This window comes from Poromitra crassiceps, assembly GCF_964638095.1.
Source record: "Poromitra crassiceps genome assembly, chromosome: 1".
In the NCBI taxonomy this organism is placed as follows: Eukaryota; Metazoa; Chordata; class Actinopteri; order Beryciformes; family Melamphaidae; genus Poromitra; species Poromitra crassiceps.
The window spans coordinates 60,712,155-60,737,151 of NC_139623.1; the positions used below are offsets into that span (position 1 = coordinate 60,712,155).

At 42.3% G+C, this 24,997-nt stretch overlaps 1 long non-coding RNA gene across 1 annotated transcript; it reads right to left on the bottom strand.

The window, feature by feature from the left end:
* Window positions 1-9,179: 9,179 nt before the first annotated feature.
* On the bottom strand, window positions 9,180-9,769 carry LOC310778056. Its single transcript, XR_014552759.1, has 3 exons — window positions 9,616-9,769; window positions 9,430-9,522; window positions 9,180-9,336 (listed from the first exon to the last, which is right to left on the bottom strand). It is a non-coding gene; the product is annotated as an uncharacterized lncRNA (long non-coding RNA).
* Between the last annotated feature and the right edge of the window lie 15,228 nt (window positions 9,770-24,997).

Below are 24,997 nucleotides of genomic sequence, written 5' to 3' on the forward strand. Positions count from 1 at the left end.
CCCCAAAATCCTACTAATCATAGTTTGTTCTTCATTTTAATAAAGAGCTACTCAAGTTTATTTATTATCTCCGCGAGGAGATTATGAGATTGTCGCTGTCAGTGCGTCTGTCTGTCTGTGCGTCTGTGCGTGCGTGTGTTCCTGTGCGTGCGTGTGTTCCTTGTGTGTTCCTCCCGGATCTTGAGAACCGTTGGTCGGATCTACTTCAAACTTTGGGAGTGTACTAAGGAGTACGTGATGGAGTACAGTGACCTGTTTTCGTGCAATTCGGTATAGCGCCACCTACTGGCAACACAGTGCGTGTGTTCCTTGTGTGTTCCTCCCGGATCTCCAGAACCGTTGGTCAGATCTACTTCAAACTTTAGGAGTGTACTAAGGAGTACGTGACGGAGAACAGTTACCTGTTTTCATGCAATTCGGCATAGCGCCACCTACTGGCAACACAACAAGTGGTTTATCTTGAGAACCCCTCGTCCGATCAATATCAAACTCGGGGAGTGTGCTTAGGGGGACCCAACGGAGTGCAGGGAGCTGAATTCCAGGCAATTCGGCATAGCGCCACCTACTGGCAACAAATAAAACATCTTGCAATTCGCCTTAGCACCACCTACTTGCAACAAAAAATGCTCATCTCAACAACTCTTTCCCGGGGTTTCTCTGAGAAAATTCCGCCCACACAGGTGCAAGAGAGGTGACCTGTAGCTAAAAATAGCAAAAAAGTATCAAAACATACTGTCAACTCTGAGTGAACTTTCATTGTGTGTGTGTGTGTGGGTGTGTGTGTGTGTGTGTGTGTGCAGGCGCGGACTGCATAATCGGGCACGTCGGGCAAATGCCCGGTGGCCTGGCCTGGCCTGGCCTGCAAAAAAAAAAAAAAAAAGTGTGCCCACAGTAAGGCCACTCACTGAACAGCAGGCCAGGCACCGCCTACTGGTTTACTAGTGGTTTTATTACATTAGTTAGTCTGAAGTAATAATTACACTTCAGGGTTAAAGTGGGTGCATCTGCCCAATTTGGGCAGAGTCCAAAATTGGACTCTGCCCAAATTGCGCTTCAAACGGCCCAAATCTGGCTTCAAACGGCCCAAATCTGGCTTCAAACAACCCAAATTGGGCTTCAAATGGCCCAAATCTGGCTTCAAACGGCCCAAATGTGGCTTCAAACAACCCAAATTGGGCTTCAAACGGCCCAATTTTTTTTGCCGGCGCCCGCGTCGGCCCGTATCGGCCTGGCCTGCTTGGTATCTAATGCCCGGGCTGAATTATGATCCCAGTCTGCCCCTGTGTGTGTGTGTGTGTGTGTGTGTGTGTGTCAGAATGCAATGTTTACTAGAAAATACCAATATGTCTAACATTTTCAAAGAAAGAAATTGTCTAAATTTCACTTCTGACCCCTTTTAGCCTCCACTTTCAATGGCCGGGTCAAATTGACCCGAAGACCATGGGTGTTATATGTTGATGCAGGGGGGGGGGTAGCAAATGCATGAAATGTACCATTTTCATATCACATGTTTAGTACAGTAAATGAGCCAAGCAGAAGAAGTTTCATAGAGAAAAAAATATTTTAACATACTTTTCCTTGATGTTGAAATTCTAAAACGGGTCAGATTGACCCGAAGACCATGCGAGGAGAAATCCAAGAACAAATTTGCGAACTTTCATTTCAAGAATGCATTTTCTTCCTAATTTGTTTTAGGAAGAAACATAAGAAGAAAGTTAAGAAAATACATAAGACCAGTTTTTGAGAATAGCCTTTTTTCCTATCTTTTTTCTTAAAGGAACACTCCGCCCATTTTCAACCAACTTTGTATCATTAGAACATCAGTAGTATATCAGAAAACTGTAAACTGTTTTGAAGTCTGTCATTTAATTTGACAGTTATTGAGTGTTAAACTCAAACTAGATGAATTACTTCAAAACCGTCATCTAGTTTGACAGTTATTGAGAGTTGATTTGAGTTAATGAGTTATTCATTTGAGTTAGTGTGGACCAGTGATGTACACTTTAACACTCAATAACTGTCAAATTAAATGACAGACTTCAAAACAGTTTACAGTTTTATGATATACTACTGATGTTCTAATGATACAAAACTGGTTGAAAATGGGCGGAGTGTTCCTTTAAGACTAAAGTTAAGAAAAAAATGGAGGAAAGAGGAAGTGTTAAGTGAAAATCAGGATGTAACTAAGAAAAAAGATAAAGTAGACACAACTCTGGATGCTGAATTGACATTGAATGAGTTAGAAATAGCGTTACATGGCACTGGATATATAGCGACAGGATCAATTATGTTATGCTATGTTGCGTAAGTTACCTGAACAAGTTCTGGTTATTATTCTGGAGTTATTCAATAAGATTTGGAGAGAGGGACAGATGTCAAAAAGTTGGAAGGGTGCACTTATTCTACCTTTTAGTAAGCCTGGTAAAGACCCAAGTAATGCAGGGAATTAAAGTAAAAGACATGCCTGGGCTTGAGTGGAAGTCTATTTCTTCTTCTTGACTTTTATAGCCACTGGCAAACAACGTTATGTTGCATTACAGCCACCAAATGGAATGGCGTGTGGATCGTGATTAGAGCACTGATTTGACAAACCTGATTGCTTGCAGGCTACGCAATTTCTTCTGATTTTAATTTGTAACTAAGATGCTTGGGGGAAATGTAGTGGAGTAAAAGTATCCATTTTATTTGGGAAATGTAGTGGAGTAAAAGTGAAAGTTGACAGAAATATAAATACTCAAGTAAAGTACAGATACTCAGAAAAAATACTTAAGTACAGTACTTAAGTATTTATACTTAGTTACATTACACCACTGTATATATATATATTGCAAATGAACTCTTCAATATATATATATATATTTAGAACACGGCTCTCTTGAATACTCGATTCTGATTGGTCAATCAACAAGATTCACCGGTCATTATTTCTCGACAACCGACCGCTGCTCTGCTGCTGGTTATACTGATTAATCCAGCTGTGTCAACACTCACACGTACACTACTAATTAGGCCAACCAGTTGCAGCTGTGGTGTCTTGTGTGCCAATTACGAATGAAACCGCTTTGTCATATATATATGTATGTATATACACACACATTTAAAAGCTCCATCAGCCAACAAGTACTCACCTCTTGCTAAACACTTACTTTTAAACAAACAAACAATCAAACAAACAAACGACCAACAAGGTTGTCTCCATTCATCATAGACTACCACCACAACGCATGCAGGCGCTGACACACACACATGCAAATCCAGAGGTGCAATGAAATGTGCTTTCCACATTTCTCCCATCTAGGCTCGTCCTTGCTCCTCAGGGCAGGCCAGAGGCAGTGGACAGCTTTCTCCTCTCAGCGCCCAGGGACCAACTTCCTCTCACCCATTGCTGGTCAAGCAACAATCTTCTGCATGTTTTTTTTTTTTTTTTTTGGTGGGGGGTTCATATTGATGTTTTGGTGGAACTCCCAGGGAAAAACATGAAGACTCAACACAGAAAGGCCCTTTCACAATGGTATGGTATGGTATGGTTTATTTACTTAATCCCCGAGGGGAAACATGTTTTGCCACCAGAGCGAATACAATTAACACAAACAAATAACAAAAACATACAATACAAGGTTACACACACAAATGACAGAGTAAAAAGCCTCATGAACAGAACTAATAGTGCTCGTTAAAGAATTTAACCGCAGCAGGCACAAAGGACTTTCTGTATCGCTCAGTAGAGCAAGGAGGCATACGAAATCTGTTGCTAAACGAACTTCGCAGAGCGTGGAATATATTATAGAGGGGATGGTCTTCACAAGAGAGAATGGAATTTAGTTTAGTCTTTATTCGCCTGGCAATAATAGTCTCCAGGGAATCAAGAGGAAGGCCAACCACTGATCCAGCCTTCTTGATGGTTTTATTTATCCTGCTTTTGTCTATAGCCGTGATGCTGCCCCCCCAGCAGAGCACAGCGTAAAAGAGGACACTAGCAAGAATACCCTGGTAAAAGACATTTAGGAGTGACCTGCTGATGTCAAAGGATCTAAGCTTTCTTAGGTGGAAAAGACGTGACTGTGCTTTTTTAAGCACAGAATCAGAGTTTTTCTTCCAGTCAATGTAGACAACCTGGGCAGTGGACACTGGGGACATGGAGACACACTCGGTGCCAACAACATTACACAGCCACTCAATCTTCAGCCTACACTTAAGGTATTAAAAAAGTTAATTACTCTAAGTGAGGTCACAATCTAGACTTGCTGTTCTTAAAATGTGAAGCATTTTTTATAGACAAATTGCACATACTATCACCACATGGATTTAATGAAGCGCTAGACTTGAGATGTTTTTTTAGAGCATTGCTATAATGTACTTTTTGTTTTATATGTTGGTAAATGTATTTAGTACTAACAATTTTGTTTGTTTTACAGGCTGGAATTATATCATTTAATTATGCCTAATTTTGTATGCAATTATTAGAAACCATTGTGATACAGGATTTTCTCCCATATCATGGAATATAAGTGTTAGATAGTCCATCTGGTATTTAATATTAAGACAATAAATGAACAGAGTAAGAGGAGATTAGTATTCTTTGGTTCCTTTTATGCCATTGACTATTGTGTTTATAGTTTGATAGATCAAAAATGAGTTTATTGTCACACTCCAGATCAGTAAGTGGCAGTATTGCACCCGAAAGCTAGCTGCCAACCAATAATCCAACCAAAGGAAGAAGGAGAGGCCTTAGGCCCAATTCCAATAGGCTACATGCACAACTTTTTTACTTCCTGAAATTAGTACTGCTTCTTTATTTCCTGTCCTACACTATTGGATGAACTGATTAATCAGGTGTGCCTGATCATTGTTGTGACTGCAGCACACCTGACATTAATCAGTTCATCCAATAGTGATGACAGGAAATAAAGAAGCTGTACTAATTTCAGGAAGTAGTGGAGTTGTGCATGTAGCCCATTCACCCCCTTACTGACTCAAGCCCTTAGAGGCGCGTTCACGTGAAGGGAGTGAGGGCTTAGGGATGTCCCACGGTGAAATCGCAAAGTGAATGAGGGCTCAGAGTGAGCCCTTTCTGCCCCCTTACCGTAAGGGAGGGGGGGCTACATGTTTATTCCAACCTGGCTTACCTGTTTTACAATTAGAATAAGTGATATAGGTGCTACTGGCCTCACACAATGTTCCAACAATGGCATCATACATAGTAGGGTACAGAGATCATGCTGGTGAGCTGTGTCTTTACAGTTAACATCCGAGCACAGGATAGCATCATAGGGTAACAACACCTGATTCAAAAGAGCCTCTGTTTTCCCATAGTAAAATAGGACATCGTTATCTGTGAGTTTAGACCAGTCTAGTTTGGACCTAGAGCTGTTGTTGACCTCCCGGGTCATCTCAGGGAGACTGTCTAACTCAATGTAACATATAAAGGGTAAATGATCACTCATTTAAGCCTCATACACAATCTCCATAGATCGCAGATTGGCATGGGCATCAGCCGAGCAAACACAGTGATCTAACCAAGATGTGGTGTTCCAGGCTTCACTAATATAAGAGAAGCTGTCAGCTGGCAACAGCACTTGGCTAGATATAGTGAGTTCACTATCATTACAAAATTGAGTCAAGTGTCTAGCAAATAGGGAGCTTCTATCAGCTGAGTGTGTTAGCTAGGAGCGTAGCCAAGCGTGACTAAGCGCTGGAAGCTGTGTGTTGTGAACGGAATAAAGCCTGCAGACCAAGTACTCGCCTCTTCTGTTCCTTCATTAATAATCCAGGAAGCGGATTATTACACTATATACAGCAGTATGAATGCAGAATGATAGTGTTAGGATGGCGAGCAGGAGAAGAAGGTGGAGGCAGAGGCAGGCTTCAAGTTCCACACAGTTGTTTAATGTGAGAAACAAGGCCTTTTTAACATGTTACACACATGGGATACACACCTAACCCTAATAATAAAAGGACATACTGGTAAGGTGCAATAAGTTGCAGTTAGTAAATTGCACATCACAAATTGTGGTACTGCAGCATTGAATATTTAATGCACAGTCAGTTGTAGCATCAGAAAACTGTAAACAGTCTTGCAGTCATTCATCTAGTTTGACAGTTATTGAGTTGATTTGAGTTAAGCTGTGGACGGCCACTCCACAACTTAACTCAAACCAACTCTAAGTAACTGTCAAACTAACTGAATGACTGCAAAACTTTCAATAACTGTCAAACGAAAGACTGCAAAATCATTAATGAACGATACTAGTGTATCTCACATTACATTACATGTGGCAAACAAACAATTGTTAGAATTACTGTACATGTCAGCAAACAAGCGATTGTTAAACTGTACATGCAAGTAAGCAGGCAGATGCTAGAGCCTGTGAGCTTTATCAGCTTCTTTCTCATGAAGTTTCACTGATAATAAAATGATGAATGAGTCATTCATTTAGTTTGACAGTTATAGAGTTGATTTGAGGCAAGTTGTGGACCAGTGGTGTCATTCATGACATCACTCCCCCAGTGATGCCATTCATGACATCACTCCACAACTAGCTCAAATCAATTCTATAACTGTCAAACTAAATGAATGACTGCAAAACTGTGCTATAAAATAAACAAAGGCACACTGAGCTGTGGGATGTGTGTGGTCCATACTTAATTCCAGTTTTAGAGTCACTTCACCTCAGTCATATAAGTAAAAACAGTAAATGTGCAAAATCACGCAACACACCAAACTACAAGTAAAAACGGTCAAAGTGCAAAATCATGCAATAACATACCAAACTAAAATCACAACACAATAAATAAAACCAATGCAATATATAAATAAATTATAAATAATGATAAAACCAAAAATGAAATCACTAAAGCTGCTGGGATCAAGTGAAGAAAAACTGGCTTAAAAGAATGAACAGGGTTCCCACAACTTCCTCATCAAATTCTAGGACCTTTCCCCCAAATTCAAGGGCCCAACACGACAGTCTGAGACATGATCAAGGTTAATTACTGTTACAATAAGAATCTCCCACTCTGACAGACTACAGACGCGCACGTCTGCATTTCCTGGCTGCAAAATCGTCCATTAGGTCATCATATGACAGCTTCTGAGCGAGTTCTACATTGATGCTGATGACAGCAAGACCGCTCACACGTTCCTGTCCCATTGATGAACGCAGGTACGTTTTAATGAGCTTAAGTTTAGAAAAACTTCGCTCAGCAGAAGCAACTGTGACTGGGAGTCAGTGCAAGACGTAGAGCTATCCAGAGATTTGGATAGAGCTCTTGAAGTTGGTTGTCATGGAGAAATGTCAGCATCTCCAGGGCAGTGGTCTGTGGTGACAGTTGTGGAAGGTTCAGTATTTCCTGCACCATCTCAGGTCCATCAATATCAGCTGTTCCCTTTCCACTGAGTGTCTTCTGCAGTTCAGTGCACTGTTTTTGTAAGACCTCCTTGGATATCCCTTGGACTTGTCTGAAGTCAAGCAGCAGTCCAAATCTGTCTTTGACCTGGCTCAGTGTCTCAAACCTCTCTTGCAGTGACATCAAAGCAGAGTCTACAACACTGTTGAAAAATGATACCTCAAGCCTTTTTAGGGCATCACTGAATGGCTCGTCTGCAGCCTCATATGTAAACAGCCTTTTAGTGTTCCTGAGCCTTTTCTCCTTAAGCACTGGTTCGATGTTCAAGCAGTCACAGAGGTCCTTGGCAGTTGACAAAGCGTCAGCAAACCCAGTGTCTCTGTATTTGGAGAGCGATGTTTTGGCAGTGTCAATGAGCCTGACAGCAATGTCAATCTGCATTGAACTTGACTGGAGCAGCTTGTTCACCTGGTTTGTGATGGTAAGAATTTCACACCACACAACAGAGCAAATCAAAAACCTGAATGAGCCCACCTCTTCTGCAAGGGCTTGAGCCTCTACTTTAGCAACCGGATCATTCACAGTTTGCCTAGCCTCCATGAGAGCTTCTCTGATTTCTTTGACTTGGTTTCTGACAGCTGTAACACTTTGAAGTCTGCTTTCCCATCGAACATCACTCCAAGATTTCAGCGTTATGCTAACATGCTTGGTCAAGATGGCCCATCGCTGTGTGCCCCCGGAAAAGTATGTGAAAAGCTTCTGCAAATAGCCAAAATAGCAAATCGCAATCTGAGAAGACTTTGCAGCATCAGCTATTACAAGATTCATAGTATGTGCTCCACAAGGAACAAACAATGCTCGCGGATTTAGCGCCAACAGTCGGGCCTGGACACCTTGTTTCTTTCCCTTCATGTTTGCGCCATTGTCGTAGGCCTGTCCCCTACAATTTTCAAAAGGAATACCAAGCTCCCTCAATTTGTCAAGTATGACATTGGACAGATTGAGGCCAGTGGTTTCCACCACATCCACATAACCAAGGAAGTATTCCTTGATTTCTGGTCTTGGCTCCAAACAAACTGTGCGCAAAATGATTGACATCTGCTCTTTGTGACTTACATCTGGGGTACAGTCAAGAATGATTGAGTAATATTTTACATCTTGGATATGAGCAACAATGGTCTGTACGATTTTAGTGGAAATGATCTGTATCAGCTCATTTTGCGTCTTCTGTCCAAGATAGTGTGTCCGGGTATTTTCGTCTTTTACTTTGGACAGGTGATTTTCCAAGATATTATCAAACTTGGCCAGCAGCTCGACTTCCTTCAAGAAGTTCCCATTGCCTGACTCAGAGATGGTGAGAAGAGCCACGAAAAGCTAAATTTCTTGAAGCAAGAGAAAGAGTGATAGCCATTAAACGTCGCAGGACATCTCGCCACCTTTTTTTTTCTGCCTCAAGCAGTGTCAACTCCTGTTGGTCGATTGCCATGTTTTTCTTTAGCCGGGTGTCCAGTTCTTTCCAACTGAGCATGCATTTTGTATGGTCTGGGCTGTTTTCATGGCACCTCAAACTACAATTTATGTTTGACCAGTCACTAAAGCCCTTTGTAGTTAGCTTTATTGCCTTTGAACTGAAGAGTTTACAAGCGAAACAAAAAACAGAATTGTTCTGCTCAGAATAGACTACCCAACTTCTTCTGATCTTATCTCCATTTAAGAGAGTTCTGAAATATAGGCTGCTATGAAATGCCCTTCCTGCTGTGTTTGGAAAATTAAAATTTGATGGAATTTTAACTGGACCTCTGCGCACAAATTCTACACGTTCAGAGTCTAAAATACGTGATGGCCAAAGAGCAGGATCAACTGGAAGAGAAACAGTCTGTACAGCCTCACTTGCTGTGCCTTCACTGCTGGTTGTGTGGTGTGTAGCTGGATGGTGGTCATCTTCCTCTTGGTCCACAGTCCCCCTGTCCACAGATTTCAGCATGGACCCTGCATTAATTTATAAATAAAATATAATGAATTAGCACATGCATGAGAGTTGAATGTTTTTCAAGACACTCAAACTTCAGGACACACGCATACCTGAAATGCTGGTTGAAGGTCGTACAGGAGGCTCTTCTTCCTCGTGTTCTGGTGTACTTCCTGCTCCTCGGTGGACATATTTCAGCATTGACCCTGCAGTAATTTTGAAATAAAATATAATGAATTATCACATGCATGAGAGTTGAATGTTTTTCATGACACCCAAACTACAGAGGACACACATACCTGAACTGCTGGTTGAAGATTGCTCAGGAGGATCTGCTTCCTCGTGTTCTGGTGTACTTCCTGCTCCGGCTTCCTCGTGTTCTGGTGTACTTCCTGCTCCTGCTTCCTCGTGTTCTGGTGTACTTCCTGCTCCGGCTTCCTCGTGTTCTGGTGTACTTCCTGCTCCTGCTTCCTCGTGTTCTGGTGTACTTCCTGCTCCTCGGTGGACATATTTCAGCATGGACCCTGCATTCATTTATAAATAAAATATAATGAATTATCACATGCATGAGAGTTGAATGTTTTTCAAGACACTCAAACTTCAGGACACACACACCTGAAATGCTGGTTGAAGATCGTACAGGAGGCTCTTCTTCCTCGTGTTCTGGTGTACTTCCTGCTCCTGCTTCCTCGTGTTCTGGTGTACTTCCTGCTCCTCGGTGGACATATTTCAGCATGGACCCTGCATTCATTTATAAATAAAATATAATGAATTATCACATGCATGAGAGTTGAATGTTTTTCAAGACACTCAAACTTCAGGACACACACACACCTGAAATGCTGGTTGAAGATCGTACAGGAGGCTCGTGTTCTGGTGTACTTCCTGCTCCTCCGTGGACATATTTCAGCATGGACCCTGCATTCATTTATAAATAAAATAATGAATTACCACATGCATGAGAGTTGAATGTTTTTCAAGACATTAAAACTTCAGGACACACGCATACCTGAAATGCTGGTTGAAGATCGTACAGGAGGCTCTTCTTCCTCGTGTTCTGGTGTACTTCCTGCTCCTCGGTGGACATATTTCAGCATGGACCCTGCATTCATTTATAAATAAAATATAATGAATTATCACATGCATGAGAGTTGAATGTTTTTCAAGACACTCAAACTTCAGGACACACACCTGAAATGCTGGTTGAAGATCGTACAGGAGGCTCGTGTTCTGGTGTACTTCCTGCTCCTCGGTGGACATATTTCAGCATGGACCCTGCATTCATTTATAAATAAAATATAATGAATTATCACATGCATGAGAGTTGAATGTTTTTCAAGACACTCAAACTTCAGGACACACACACCTGAAATGCTGGTTGAAGATCGTACAGGAGGCTCGTGTTCTGGTGTACTTCCTGCTCCTCCGTGGACATATTTCAGCATGGACCCTGCATTCATTTATAAATAAAATAATGAATTAGCACATGCATGAGAGTTGAATGTTTTTCAAGACACTCAAACTTCAGGACACACACACACCTGAAATGCTGGTTGAAGATCGTACAGGAGGCTCTTCTTCCTCGTGTTCTGGTGTACTTCCTGCTCCTCGGTGGACATATTTCAGCATTGACCCTGCATTAAGTTTGAAATACAGGGGAAATGAATTAGTACATGCATGCGAGTTGAATATTTTTCAAGACACCCAGAGGACACACAGGACCCCAGGAAGATTAGAGGTGCAGTCATGTCCTTCTAATGGGGATCCTTTAATAAACTAAACTAAACTAAACACATACCTGAACTGCTGGTGCTGGTTGACGATTGCTCAGGAGGATCTGCTTCCTCGTGTTCTGGTGTACTTCCTGCTCCTCTCACAAATTTCAGCATTGAGCCTGAATTAATTTTTAAATACAGGGGAAATGAATTAGCTATGCATGCAGAGTTAAATGTTTTTCTAGCCAGCCAGCTGCCCCTCCCACACACACACACACACACACACACACACACACACACACACACACACACACACACACACACACACACATCACAACATGGCGCATGTAAAAGCCGTCCCTCCCCCCTAAACTAATCACAGACAGTTAACGTAGGCTCGGGTTGCACACAGACCTTTGAAATTAAAATGCAACTATTCAACCGACCCCCGCCCCCCGCGGTCGGGGTTTTGCTCGGTCAGGCAGCAGCAATGCTATCAGACCTGTGTTCTGTGAGCGAATATAAGAGCTAGCGAATATAAGAAGTTCCGGTGAGATTTTTCAAAAAATTTCAAAGTAAAATAACGATTCTGCACAATTATAGAGCAGACAGGGGCGATTGAAAAATCATTATTTTCCACATTAAACTAATAAACTAAGCATTTAAATGAAGCTATATAATACAAATGATGTTTATGTATGACAATAACTGTTTCAATAACATTGAGAACGTTCTTCTCATTATCTTAATAGATAAAAGCTGTTCACTGGAGTGCATAGCCTTTACAAATTGGACACTGGACAGGTTTGTGTTCAAAGTGGGAGCTTGCCAAACATATGCACGCGCTCTGATAGACCTCCTCTGTGACATCACACTGTCAGCTAACCTGGGGAGGGGTAAAAACAACCATGCCAGGCCGTCAAACCCACCCAGAGCCCAGAGGTCACTCATATTGTCATTTCTGGAGTAATATTGAACACTGTACACCCCTAGTGGCAGCACAAACGATGTATGCACGCGCTCTAATAGACCTCCTCTGTGACATCACACTGTCAGCTAACCTGGGGAGGGGTAAAAACAACCATGCCAGGCCGTCAAACCCACCCAGAGCCCAGAGGTCATATTGTCATTTCTGGAGTAATAGAAAAAATAAATTTTTCAAAAAATTTCAAAGTAAAAGAACGATTCTGCACAATTATAGAGCAGACAGGGGCGATTGAAAAATCATTATTTTCCACATTAAACTAATAAACTAAGCATTTAAATGAAGCTATATAATACAAATGATGTTTATGTATGACAATAACTGTTTCAATAACATTGAGAACGTTCTTCTCATTATCTTAATAGATAAAAGCTGTTCACTGGAGTGCATAGCCTTTACAAATTGGACACTGGACAGGTTTGTGTTCAAAGTGGGAGCTTGCCAAACATATGCACGCGCTCTGATAGACCTCCTCTGTGACATCACACTGTCAGCTAACCTGGGGAGGGGTAAAAACAACCATGCCAGGCCGTCAAACCCACCCAGAGCCCAGAGGTCACTCATATTGTCATTTCTGGAGTAATATTGAACACTGTACACCCCTAGTGGCAGCACAAACGATGTATGCACGCGCTCTAATAGACCTCCTCTGTGACATCACACTGTCAGCTAACCTGGGGAGGGGTAAAAACAACCATGCCAGGCCGTCAAACCCACCCAGAGCCCAGAGGTCACTCATATTGTCATTTCTGGAGTAATATTGAACACTGTACACCCCTAGTGGCAGCACAAACGATGTATGCACGCGCTCTGATAGACCTCCTCTGTGACATCACACTGTCAGCTAACCTGGGGAGGGGTAAAAACAACCATGCCAGGCCGTCAAACCCACCCAGAGCCCAGAGGTCATATTGTCATTTCTGGAGTAATATTGAACACTGTACACCCCTAGTGGCAGCACAAACGATGTATGCACGCGCTCTAATAGACCTCCTCTGTGACATCACACTGTCAGCTAACCTGGGGAGGGGTAAAAACAACCATGCCAGGCCGTCAAACCCACCCAGAGCCCAGAGGTCACTCATATTGTCATTTCTGGAGTAATATTGAACACTGTACACCCCTAGTGGCAGCACAAACGATGTATGCACGCGCTCTAATAGACCTCCTCTGTGACATCACACTGTCAGCTAACCTGGGGAGGGGTAAAAACAACCATGCCAGGCCGTCAAACCCACCCAGAGCCCAGAGGTCATATTGTCATTTCTGGAGTAATATTGAACACTGTACACCCCTAGTGGCAGCACAAACGATGTATGCACGCGCTCTGATAGACCTCCTCTGTGACATCACACTGTCAGCTAACCTGGGGAGGGGTAAAAACAACCATGCCAGGCCGTCAAACCCACCCAGAGCCCAGAGTTCACTCATATTGTCATTTCTGGAGTAATATTGAACACTGTACACCCCTAGTGGCAGCACAAACGATGTATGCACGCGCTCTAATAGACCTCCTCTGTGACATCACACTGTCAGCTAACCTGGGGAGGGGTAAAAACAACCATGCCAGGCCGTCAAACCCACCCAGAGCCCAGAGGTCATATTGTCATTTCTGGAGTAATATTGAACACTGTACACCCCTAGTGGCAGCACAAACGATGTATGCACGCGCTCTAATAGACCTCCTCTGTGACATCACACTGTCAGCTAACCTGGGGAGGGGTAAAAACAACCATGCCAGGCCGTCAAACCCACCCAGAGCCCAGAGGTCACTCATATTGTCATTTCTGGAGTAATATTGAACACTGTACACCCCTAGTGGCAGCACAAACGATGTATGCACGCGCTCTGATAGACCTCCTCTGTGACATCACACTGTCAGCTAACCTGGGGAGGGGTAAAAACAACCATGCCAGGCCGTCAAACCCACCCAGAGCCCAGAGGTCATATTGTCATTTCTGGAGTAATATTGAACACTGTACACCCCTAGTGGCAGCACAAACGATGTATGCACGCGCTCTAATAGACCTCCTCTGTGACATCACACTGTCAGCTAACCTGGGGAGGGGTAAAAACAACCATGCCAGGCCGTCAAACCCACCCAGAGCCCAGAGGTCATATTGTCATTTCTGGAGTAATATTGAACACTGTACACCCCTAGTGGCAGCACAAACGATGTATGCACGCGCACTAATAGACCTCCTCTGTGACATCACACTGTCAGCTAACCTGGGGAGGGGTAAAAACAACCATGCCAGGCCGTCAAACCCACCCAGAGCCCAGAGGTCATATTGTCATTTCTGGAGTAATATTGAACACTGTACACCCCTAGTGGCAGCACAAACGATGTATGCACGCGCTTTGATAGACCTCCTCTGTGACATCACACTGTCAGCTAACCTGGGGAGGGGTAAAAACAACCATGCCAGGCCGTCAAACCCACCCAGAGCCCAGAGGTCACTCATATTGTCATTTCTGGAGTAATATTGAACACTGTACACCCCTAGTGGCAGCACAAACGATGTATGCACGCGCTCTAATAGACCTCCTCTGTGACATCACACTGTCAGCTAACCTGGGGAGGGGTAAAAACAACCATGCCAGGCCGTCAAACCCACCCAGAGCCCAGAGGTCACTCATATTGTCATTTCTGGAGTAATATTGAACACTGTACACCCCTAGTGGCAGCACAAACGATGTATGCACGCGCTCTGATAGACCTCCTCTGTGACATCACACTGTCAGCTAACCTGGGGAGGGGTAAAAACAACCATGCCAGGCCGTCAAACCCACCCAGAGCCCAGAGGTCATATTGTCATTTCTGGAGTAATATTGAACACTGTACACCCCTAGTGGCAGCACAAACGATGTATGCACGCGCTCTAATAGACCTCCTCTGTGACATCACACTGTCAGCTAACCTGGGGAGGGGTAAAAACAACCATGCCAGGCCGTCAAACCCACCCAGAGCCCAGAGGTCATATTGTCATTTCTGGAGTAATATTGAACACTGTACACCCCTAGTGGCAGCACAAACGATGTATGCACGCTATAATAGACCTCCTCTGTGACATCACACTGTCAGCTAACCTGGGGAGGGGTAAAAACAACCATGCCAGGCCGTCAAACCCACCCAGAGCCCAGAGGTCACTCATATTGTCATTTCTGGAGTAATATTGAACACTGTACACCCCTAGTGGCAGCACAAACGATGTATGCACGCGCTCTGATAGACCTCCTCTGTGACATCACACTGTCAGCTAACCTGGGGAGGGGTAAAAACAACCATGCCAGGCCGTCAAACCCACCCAGAGCCCAGAGGTCATATTGTCATTTCTGGAGTAATATTGAACACTGTACACCCCTAGTGGCAGCACAAACGATGTATGCACGCGCTCTGATAGACCTCCTCTGTGACATCACACTGTCAGCTAACCTGGGGAGGGGTAAAAACAACCATGCCAGGCCGTCAAACCCACCCAGAGCCCAGAGGTCATATTGTCATTTCTGGAGTAATATTGAACACTGTACACCCCTAGTGGCAGCACAAACGATGTATGCACGCGCTCTGATAGACCTCCTCTGTGACATCACACTGTCAGCTAACCTGGGGAGGGGTAAAAACAACCATGCCAGGCCATCAAACCCACCCAGAAGCTATTGCCTATGTATATGCACAGAAAATATACATTTCTATTTGAAACAGAAAGATTTAATCAATTAAAAATAAATAGCACAGTCAAATGAATACAAAATAAAACAAACTCTGTTTTCTATATACCAACAGACAGGGTTGTGATAATGCAGTGCATACTCTGAATCATATTCCTGATCTGATTTGTTGAATTTTCTGATATGTACAATTTCACAAGTACCGGTATACAGATATTGTATTGATACTGTTTTGCTATGACACATGGTGTGGGCTATAGGCAGCCTATTAACTGAGTGACGTGCAAAAGAGCATAATATATCAATAGACAGGGTTATGTGAATGAAGTGGATACTCAATGTATCACATTATTATACATAGAGTAATGCAAAAATACTGACATATCAATAATGAAAGAAACACATTACTGTAAAAGTTCAAAGCATCTGAATAAACAAAAGAGCAATTCAAAAATGTGCAAGGATCAGTCTACAGCAAAGATGCTATTAACTAATGAAAAATACATATGTCCAAAATATACAAAGACTTAAAAAAAAAAATCCAAAGTAAAAAGTAAACAAAGCCAAAATGACGTTCCCTCCTGGTGTCTTTTGAAAATGTCGGTTGGGGTCCCTTGCATCCTCCATTTGTGCCGTTCTCCTACAACATAGACACAACAGAGCCTTTTAGGTAGTTTGTCCAAGGTAAGCCAGTACATGCTTAAACTATGTACTCAGAGAAGTAACTTTCCCTCTGACAACTCATACATAAAACACTCTCGCTTTCCACTCTCGCTTTCGAAAGTGTTGAGGCTCACATCAAACAGAACGGCTTTGGAAAACAAACAAGTGAAAATACCACAGCTGTTGCCATCATTTTGTGGTATGAAGTTGGGACATCTGTGATAACATTCATATCTAAATGTGATACCCGTACTTCTACCGTGCAATGCAAAGTACTGTAAGGCTAAGTACCTTTGCAGTGGATAGAATACCTTAACCAGCTCCTGTTCATACACACGTAGTGAATCCATTATCACAACATCTAATACTATGCCATTATCCTTCACTGTCTTATTGGTGAAATCTATGACGATGGATCCCCAATGGGACTTTGCATGGACGGGCAATATCACCAACTCAAAGTTCCACCAATTAAGTGATGCTCGTGGTACATCTGGGAGAACACTAATGTCATCACACCAAAGACTCCTTAACTCTTGGCTTACAAAAGTGCTGTGACAAATGTGTGCCATTTTGTCAACACTAGAGAGCAAGAGCTGATGGTACACATCGATCGTCCAATCACTCAGCCACCCACCATTCCTCACACTAGCAATGTCTTCAGCAGAAAGACGTGATGTACCTGTATGAGTGTTCATTAGCTTTGGAACATGTCTCATTTGTGTCTCACTTGTCTGCTTTTGTTGTTTGCATCTATCTGTGCATTTATGTTTTTGTCCAACCTGCTGAAAGTTGATGTGTTTCACACTCTTAGTTTTCTCGTATGACACAAAAAAGAAACTAGCTGTGGTCAGTATTTTCTGCATCAGCTCAAAGCTATAGCCTACTGTGTCATTCGATACCTTTGTCATGATATGCCAGTCCTGATCTTTACACGTGTACAATGACACATATGGTGGCTTGTCAAAAAATGCACAAACACTGGACACAGCATAATCATTTTGGTTGTACAGACAGGAGAGAGTGAACGTTTTGGGAATGTCTATGCCGGCTTTTAACAAGATAAGTAAAGACTGTGGGCTGTGGATTACTTTACAGGCTGATGATCTGATTTCATGCTTACATGTTTTGCATTGGCCATATTGCACATGGAATTCTTGTGCCAGTGTGTCCAAGATGCCTTTTTGTGAAACCTCATGTGGCTGCACTATGAGTTGTGACATGGTCTTACTAGATGGTACGGCCTGGTCACCACATTGACTACAAAGATAGCGACTGAGACTTTTAAGACACAGCAGGTCATTTCCAAGGAAAGAAGCCCCAAGGGTGTCTTTCACAAAGCTGTTTAACATGGTGCATACTTCTGTCATAGAAAATCGCTGAGAAACTAATGATACCAAATCATTATTGACTACATTGATTTTCTCAAGCGCTATTGTAAACAATGCTGGGGACTCCACCGCTGCTGCTGCAAGCCTTGTGTGGCATTTTTGGAAAGCAGATGTAGTTTTTAGAAATGTTAGGATTGGTATGGCCTCACACATATTGTGATTTGGTCTTTCAATGGATAAAACATGAACATCTGCATCATGATCATAAGATGGATGAGAGTTGATCTTAGAGAGGGTGCCCGCTATTACTGGGAGGGCCGAATCAATATCTTCCAAATTAAGTGCACCATTAAGTGGTGCATCATTAGATTTGGCATAGAAAAATATGTACCCATTCTTGCTTGCCTGTTGCTTTGCGTTTGCTGTTGTTATGATGCATATTGTACCATCATCTGCTTTAATTACAACATGGGCATAAAGCAAATGTGCCCAGAAGTGTCCGGCTTTGGCCACAGAGCCTCTATGACAAATAATAGAGCACAACTTATACTTAATTTTACTGCTGTCACCAATGGGGATTTCAATTACATCAGATGGGGCTACAGGAGTATGCAGTACCCTGCCACCATTATCAACACGTGACACAGAAAGAGTAATTACATCAGGAGCAGCAATCCAAGATGTGTGTCTCTTTGTTGTTGAACCACATTCTCTACATCTATGTGGACCTTCACCTTCCATGATTGCGTGTTCGAAAAGAGACCTGAGAGACTCACTCGTCTGTGGCAGGGGTAATTCAAAGACTTTGGGTGCGTCAGGGAAGCTGTCCACACCAAATGCACACTTTTCACATCTGTCTGTATGTTTAGCACTCACTGTTGTTTGGACACCACACATATTTAACCAAATTAATAGTTTGTGTATCAAATCGAGTGGGTCATTGTGCTCTGACAAGGACAACCCTCGGATGCATGACATTAATTCTTGAGTGACACCATGTATTGTTTTAGCATCAAATGTCTGCCCTGGATTTTCAAAAACCGCATGAATGAGAGCTGCTAAATTCCCTGGCATAGATGACATCGCCACCATAGAATCAGGTGTCAACCGTTTAAATTGATCTTGTACAACTTCTAGATGCAGTATGGACTGTAGGGTTGCATTTAACCAACAATTATTGTCATTATTTGCAAACCTGCATATGGTCTTACATATGTCCTTACTTGTGCCTGGCTTTAGCTTATTAGATACATGGGCAATATTATGGCATACTTTCTGAGTAGCATTCTGCTTTGTTTTGTCTGTCACACTTGCTGAGCTTATGTTGTCATTTTGTGAGAATATCTTTGAATATACTGGTGGCCGTTGTTGATAAGAGCGTTTAAGTTGTTTCGGGACTTTTTTCTTTTTGTTCCACATTTCTTCAGGTGGCTGATGGACACACTGTGGTTGTGGAATCGTGTAGGTTATTTTGTCACAGAAATCTTTGGCTGACTGGTTGTATAATGAGTATATGTGCTTTATAGATTCATCAAGCCTGTGTTTCTCATTTTGTAAAAGCAACACTTTTACGTTTTTGAACATTGCCTCACTAATACTAGTACTTTTCTTACAGTTGTTCATTTTTTCAGTATAATCTGGAGAGAATCTCTGCAAATCACCTGAGAGGAGATCTGACCAAATCGGAATCGTTGGTAGGAAGTTTGAGAACAATTTCTTTAAAATAGTTTCTCCATGGTAAATATTTTCACCTGTGCCATCTGTGGTTTTAATGACATCATTGGCTTTTGCCCTTTGTCTTTCAAAATAAGCTTTGAAGGGAGATGTACTTTTCAAGTCAAAAATATCATCAGGCACAGTGTCATGTGAAGCATATTGTCTGCCATGCTCTGTTCCTTCCTTTGGGAGTTTCTGTGTTTCAGCGTCAAGGCTGGCAAGACTCTTTTCCACCTTTCTCGAGTTGCTTTTGCTACCAAGTACAATACAAGCATTATAGACGATCTTTTTGGCTATTTTTAGTGTTGTGGCATTCAGTAAAACACTGAAGATATACATAGCTGACGTATACCTTATATCTCTGGTAATGTACTGTGCTTTGCAAATGTGACTTGCCTGTCTCATCAGATGACTTTTGCATGCCCTTATGGTACAGAAATCCAAATCTTTCGTATCTGCCTTTCCTGTCACTATTCTCCAGCAACGTAACAAGTACATGCTCATGCTGTCTTTATTGAATATATGCATACTTGCTTTCAAAAGCACTATGGACCTGTCACTATTCATCTGAATAGGTGTTGTGTTGCAGCCAAATATCTCCTTCTCTTTGCACCTCAATTCTGTGAGGAGTTCTTCAACAGCAGTTTGGGTATGTTGTTCACTGATCATAAATGCCACAGGAGTTGAAACCGATGAAGCTGACGAACTCACGACAATCTCATAATACAGAATCCTTTTCTGTGTTAGTTTAGTCTTAATGATTCCACCAGTGGCATCCCATGAGGCAGCACTGTCCTTAATCGCACTGTGCCACAGTCTAATTCCTGCTTCACTAAAACATATAACCTTGAGGGGAGTAACTTTAATAAGTTGAATGAATCCTTTTATAACTGCACTATTCTTGTCTTCACCTTCCAAATGTTGTTTCAGTAGGCACAGTGCTGTAATCTCATCTTCATGCAGCCAGTTCTGTTTACGTTGTTCATGTTTTACTTTTCTGTACAAAGACGTGTCTTTCCCTACTCCACTTCGATTACCTGCTGCTAAGGACCTGGGATCTGCATGTTCTAATGCACTGATGTAAGCACTATATCCAGATGCGTTCTTCATTAATCTCCCTAAGTCCTCACGCTCTGGGCCTCTAACGTATCTAGCTCTCAATTTGTCCTTTGTGTGATATATGTCACCTGTGTAAACTACATGAAATATGCCTTCTTCTAGTGAAGGTAGAAGTATTTTGAAAGTCATCTTACATGTGTTATGCCTGCAGGAGCCATTAACAGTGAGACATGGCTTGTTTGTTTTCCTAACCGATGCAGAAGAGAAATAGTGACTATTAAAACGTATTATACAGTAAGGATTTGATTCCTTGACTTTGCTTGCAAATAGCCCTTCCCATCTATACTTCTTGAAAGTTTTACTTCCTTTATCTCTACTGGAGTGAAACATATCCCATTCAGAAGCCTGCAAAGTAAAGGTGGAAGGGCCTATGGCAGAATGTCTGAAGGGTCCTAATGTTGCCTCCGGTCCCATGACACACTGAACAGTACTCTCATCTAGAGGCTGCCTTTGTATGTGATCCTCTTCAAGCTCATTAAATTTACACTCACATCCTATGTTAGGCTGACCCACGGCAGTTTGATCAACAGACACATCAAGCTGTTCATCTACAGGGCTCTCGTGAAGTACAGGGCATATATCTATTTCACTTTCCACAATAAGCTGTTCATCTAAAGGGCCCTCATCAAGTACAGGGCATCGATCTGTTTCACCTTGCAGAATATGCTGTTCATCTACATGGCTGTCTTGCACTACCAACCTTTCCTCTGCTCTACGCTGCTCAACAAGCGGCTCAACTAGCGGTTGATGCTGCACATTAACATGCTCTCCCTGCACACGCCTAGCTTTTTCTGCAAATAAAATGCCCTGGGACAATGTCTCATGTTTGCAAGTTCTGGCTAAACATGCATAATTAAGGGTGTCAAAGTCTCTACTTTGTGAAACCCCTAGACATTCCATATGATACCAGTTTCCACAGAGATCACATGCAAGCATCGCTTTGTTGGGGTTATTTGGAGTTTGGCAAATGCAATAGACCGCTCTTTTACTTGGCCTCACCCACTCATCTCCTAGTGGATGTGTGGCATGTCTTTTGTTCACACGCATTTTTATGGGTGTAGCAGATATATTAACTTGTATAATCTCTGCATCTAGCTTGTCAGCATTGTCTGAATATACACTAATATGTTTCTTGTCTGTGGTCAAGGTATCACCAATATTTGGACATTCACTATTGTCATCCACATTCTGTATGTGTTGGCTTTTACCAATATCAACTAAACAGGCACTTGTAACATGACTAGTATTCACGAAGCTACTGGTGTCCACACATGCAAGTATGCCTGGATCTTTGTTTTTTTGTGGCTGGTTCACATGACTATTTTGGTGTCCCTGATCAAACGTAAGATGATGCTTTTTCACATCACCTCTATTCTGGTTCCAAATTCTATGAAGCAATTTAATAGAATTCATCTTTCTTTCCTTTGTACTAATTGGCCAATCAAGCATTATTGCAACATCTGTCCAGAAGCTGCCATTTAATTTTGTATGTTGTTTTTGCACAGCATGTATTGCTTTAGCAATCTGTAGAAAATCCAATTCTTCTCTCCTTTTACCTTTGACTTTACCTTTGACCTTACCTTTGACCTTACCTTTGACCTTACCTTTGACCTTAGCTTTGACTTTCCCAGCAACACATTTGCTGCCACCACATAATTTCAATCTGCTCCTATCTGTAAGATTTGTGACTTTGACGTTCTTGTCACTGGCAATATCACTAACACTTCCTCTCTTCTCTTCATTGGTTTCCTGAACCTCTCCTCCCTCTCCAACTCTAACTGCTTTGCTTCTCTCCCCCTGCCTGTCTCTGCCTCTCCCTTCGTCCCCGTCTCCCTTCCCATCCTTGCTCTTTCGTATCTGCACCACATCTACCACTTCTATTGAGACCAAGCCATGGCAGCTGCCCCGACCCAAATCCCCAGCACTTAGCTTTTCAATGAATGGGGGCGGCTTCTTCTTCCTCCATCTTACCCTCTGTCGCAGTGAAGGGACAGGGACATTATGAACAGGTGCTGGTGAGACCCGGTAGCAGGAGGGAGAACAGAGAACAGCAACAGAACGCACGCAGACAACAGCATCCTTAAATAGACATAAAACAGCATTAGCATTTCATATATAATACAAACGGATTACATAGAATAGTGTGACAGACTTGCATGAGAAGCAAACATACCTTCAGCTTCTGTTCAGCCACTGACGGTTGTTGTGGCCTGTCCAGGTTCTCCTCCTTAAATAGACATAAAACAGCATTAGCATTTCATATATAATACAAACGGATTACATAGAATAGTGTGACAGACTTGCATGAGAAGCAAACATACCTTCAGCTTCTGTTCAGCCACTGACGGTTGTTGTGGCCTGTCCAGGTTCTCCCCGTTTCGTCCTGGCAGCAGACATTTTGAAAAGAGGAAATGTTAGAAAATGCCATCACTAACAGGCGAATACACACAACAGCAAAATTACAATGCCTATACGGGGGACTCACCATGGCGAGCAGGAGTGGGATAACTTCTAGGACCTGGTTTCCTTGCTGGGGTGCTGGGCTGGCGTGGAGGAGCTGGTTGCATCTTTTGGCGGTGACGAGGTAAAGTGCGCACTCGGTGCTGGTTGACTGGCTCTTTCACATGCAGAACTCTGTATGATGCTTGCCAGATGAGATCTCTCAGGACAGGCATGCCAAAGTCATCACTGAGGTGGACTCTGTCCTGGCACCACAGGAAGCTAGTGGAGAACCAGTAATCAGTTAGGATTGATTGATTGATTAATTTATTAAAGTGTCATGCACCCATCATGCCCAACCCAAGACACACAACAAAATACAACAATACAGCATTGATACAGTGGTACATTTAAATAAAAACAGGTCACAGGTCAGCGTACTGCTCAGACAGCAGTACAGAGCAATATATCAATTACTAAACAAAAAGTTTTGTCTTTGCTCCCATGCCTGACAAATAAACTCTGCTGTGGGGAAGGTCGCTTTTTTAAACCACAGCTCAAGTTTCTCATAATTGTCCAATTCAAATAAGTCAGCATAAATGGAGGACATTTGACTAAAGAGTACTTCCCTTGCGCCATCATAAGCAGTACAGTAGAACAAGAAATTAATTTTATTTTCAATTTCGCGTAATTCACATACTAAACAGAGTCTATCTTCTTCAGGGGTTGCGTTAAACCTACCAGTCTCTAGTGCTAATGGAAGAGTTCCAGAGCACAGTTGAGCACACAGGGATCTTTTTTGTCTGTTCAAATCAAACTTCACATAGTGACACCGTAACTGTCTTTTATGAGACGATAAGTTCTTAATTGTGGTTTATACCATAAGTTGACAGACAATTTATCTTTATACAAACAGAACATATTACTCATAGTCTCTCGGGTGTCACAAAGTCCGACACCGGACAGACACATGAGTTATACAGTTGTGTGTAAGTATGAAAACCCAGATTGCCACAGTGTTTAACTTTGTTCAATACAGAACCCAGTGCTCTGCCCGCTGATTGAGCTAGGACATTGACACCCTCTTTAAAGGTCATTATGTTCGTTAAGAAATGTATGACATAAAACATGTCACTTTTACACAAGCTGCAGTATTCTCTTACCTCTCTGAGTGAGGGAAGTTTCTTTCTGTAGACAGGTAGCGTACCCCCATCCGAGCAGATACTCTGTGATACTCATCCTTCAGGTGTTGTTGGTACTCCAGGCATATGTCCTTATCCTCAACATCAAACCGACGGAGGGGGAAGTCCAGAACAAAGACCTATAAAACAAAAACAAAAATAAAATATATATAAATAATATATATATATATATATATATATATACCATGTATATTGATTGTTTAGACACTAGGATTTTCTTTTATTTCTGTATTTGATATGTACTATGTGCGGCGCAGGGACTACAGATGCAAATTAGCTCTTAGCTATCTCTGGTGCAATATGTTTATTGTGTACTGTCCCTGCTCAAATAAACAATAAAGATAAAGATATATATATATATATATATATATATATATATATATATATATATATATATATATATATATATATATACAGTCTGCACAGAAAGAGACGTTATGTATGTGGTCACATTTCAGTAGATGTGATTGTATACCTTTGGCCACTTGTACAAAGCTGTGCGAAGAAGACCCTCGAACGCTTTGGCAGCATGGTCGATTGTGAGACTTGACGTCAGGTTGTTGCTTGGTGCCAGGATGCAGACAACATCAGGTGGGCAAGGCAGGTCTCTAGCATGGCATATCTCCTTTCTGAGGTCATCAGCATCTCCAGATGGAGTTGACATGAAGCCAAACGTCAGCCTGCCGGATGGCATGTCCACAACACCATCGACCAGAGAGCGTAGGTGGGAGTCTCCAATCACCAGGACGAACTGTGCACACAAAAAAACAGTCAAGACCCATTTGAATGCAACGACACAGGGGTGTACAGTGTTCAATATTTGTCCAGAAATGACAATA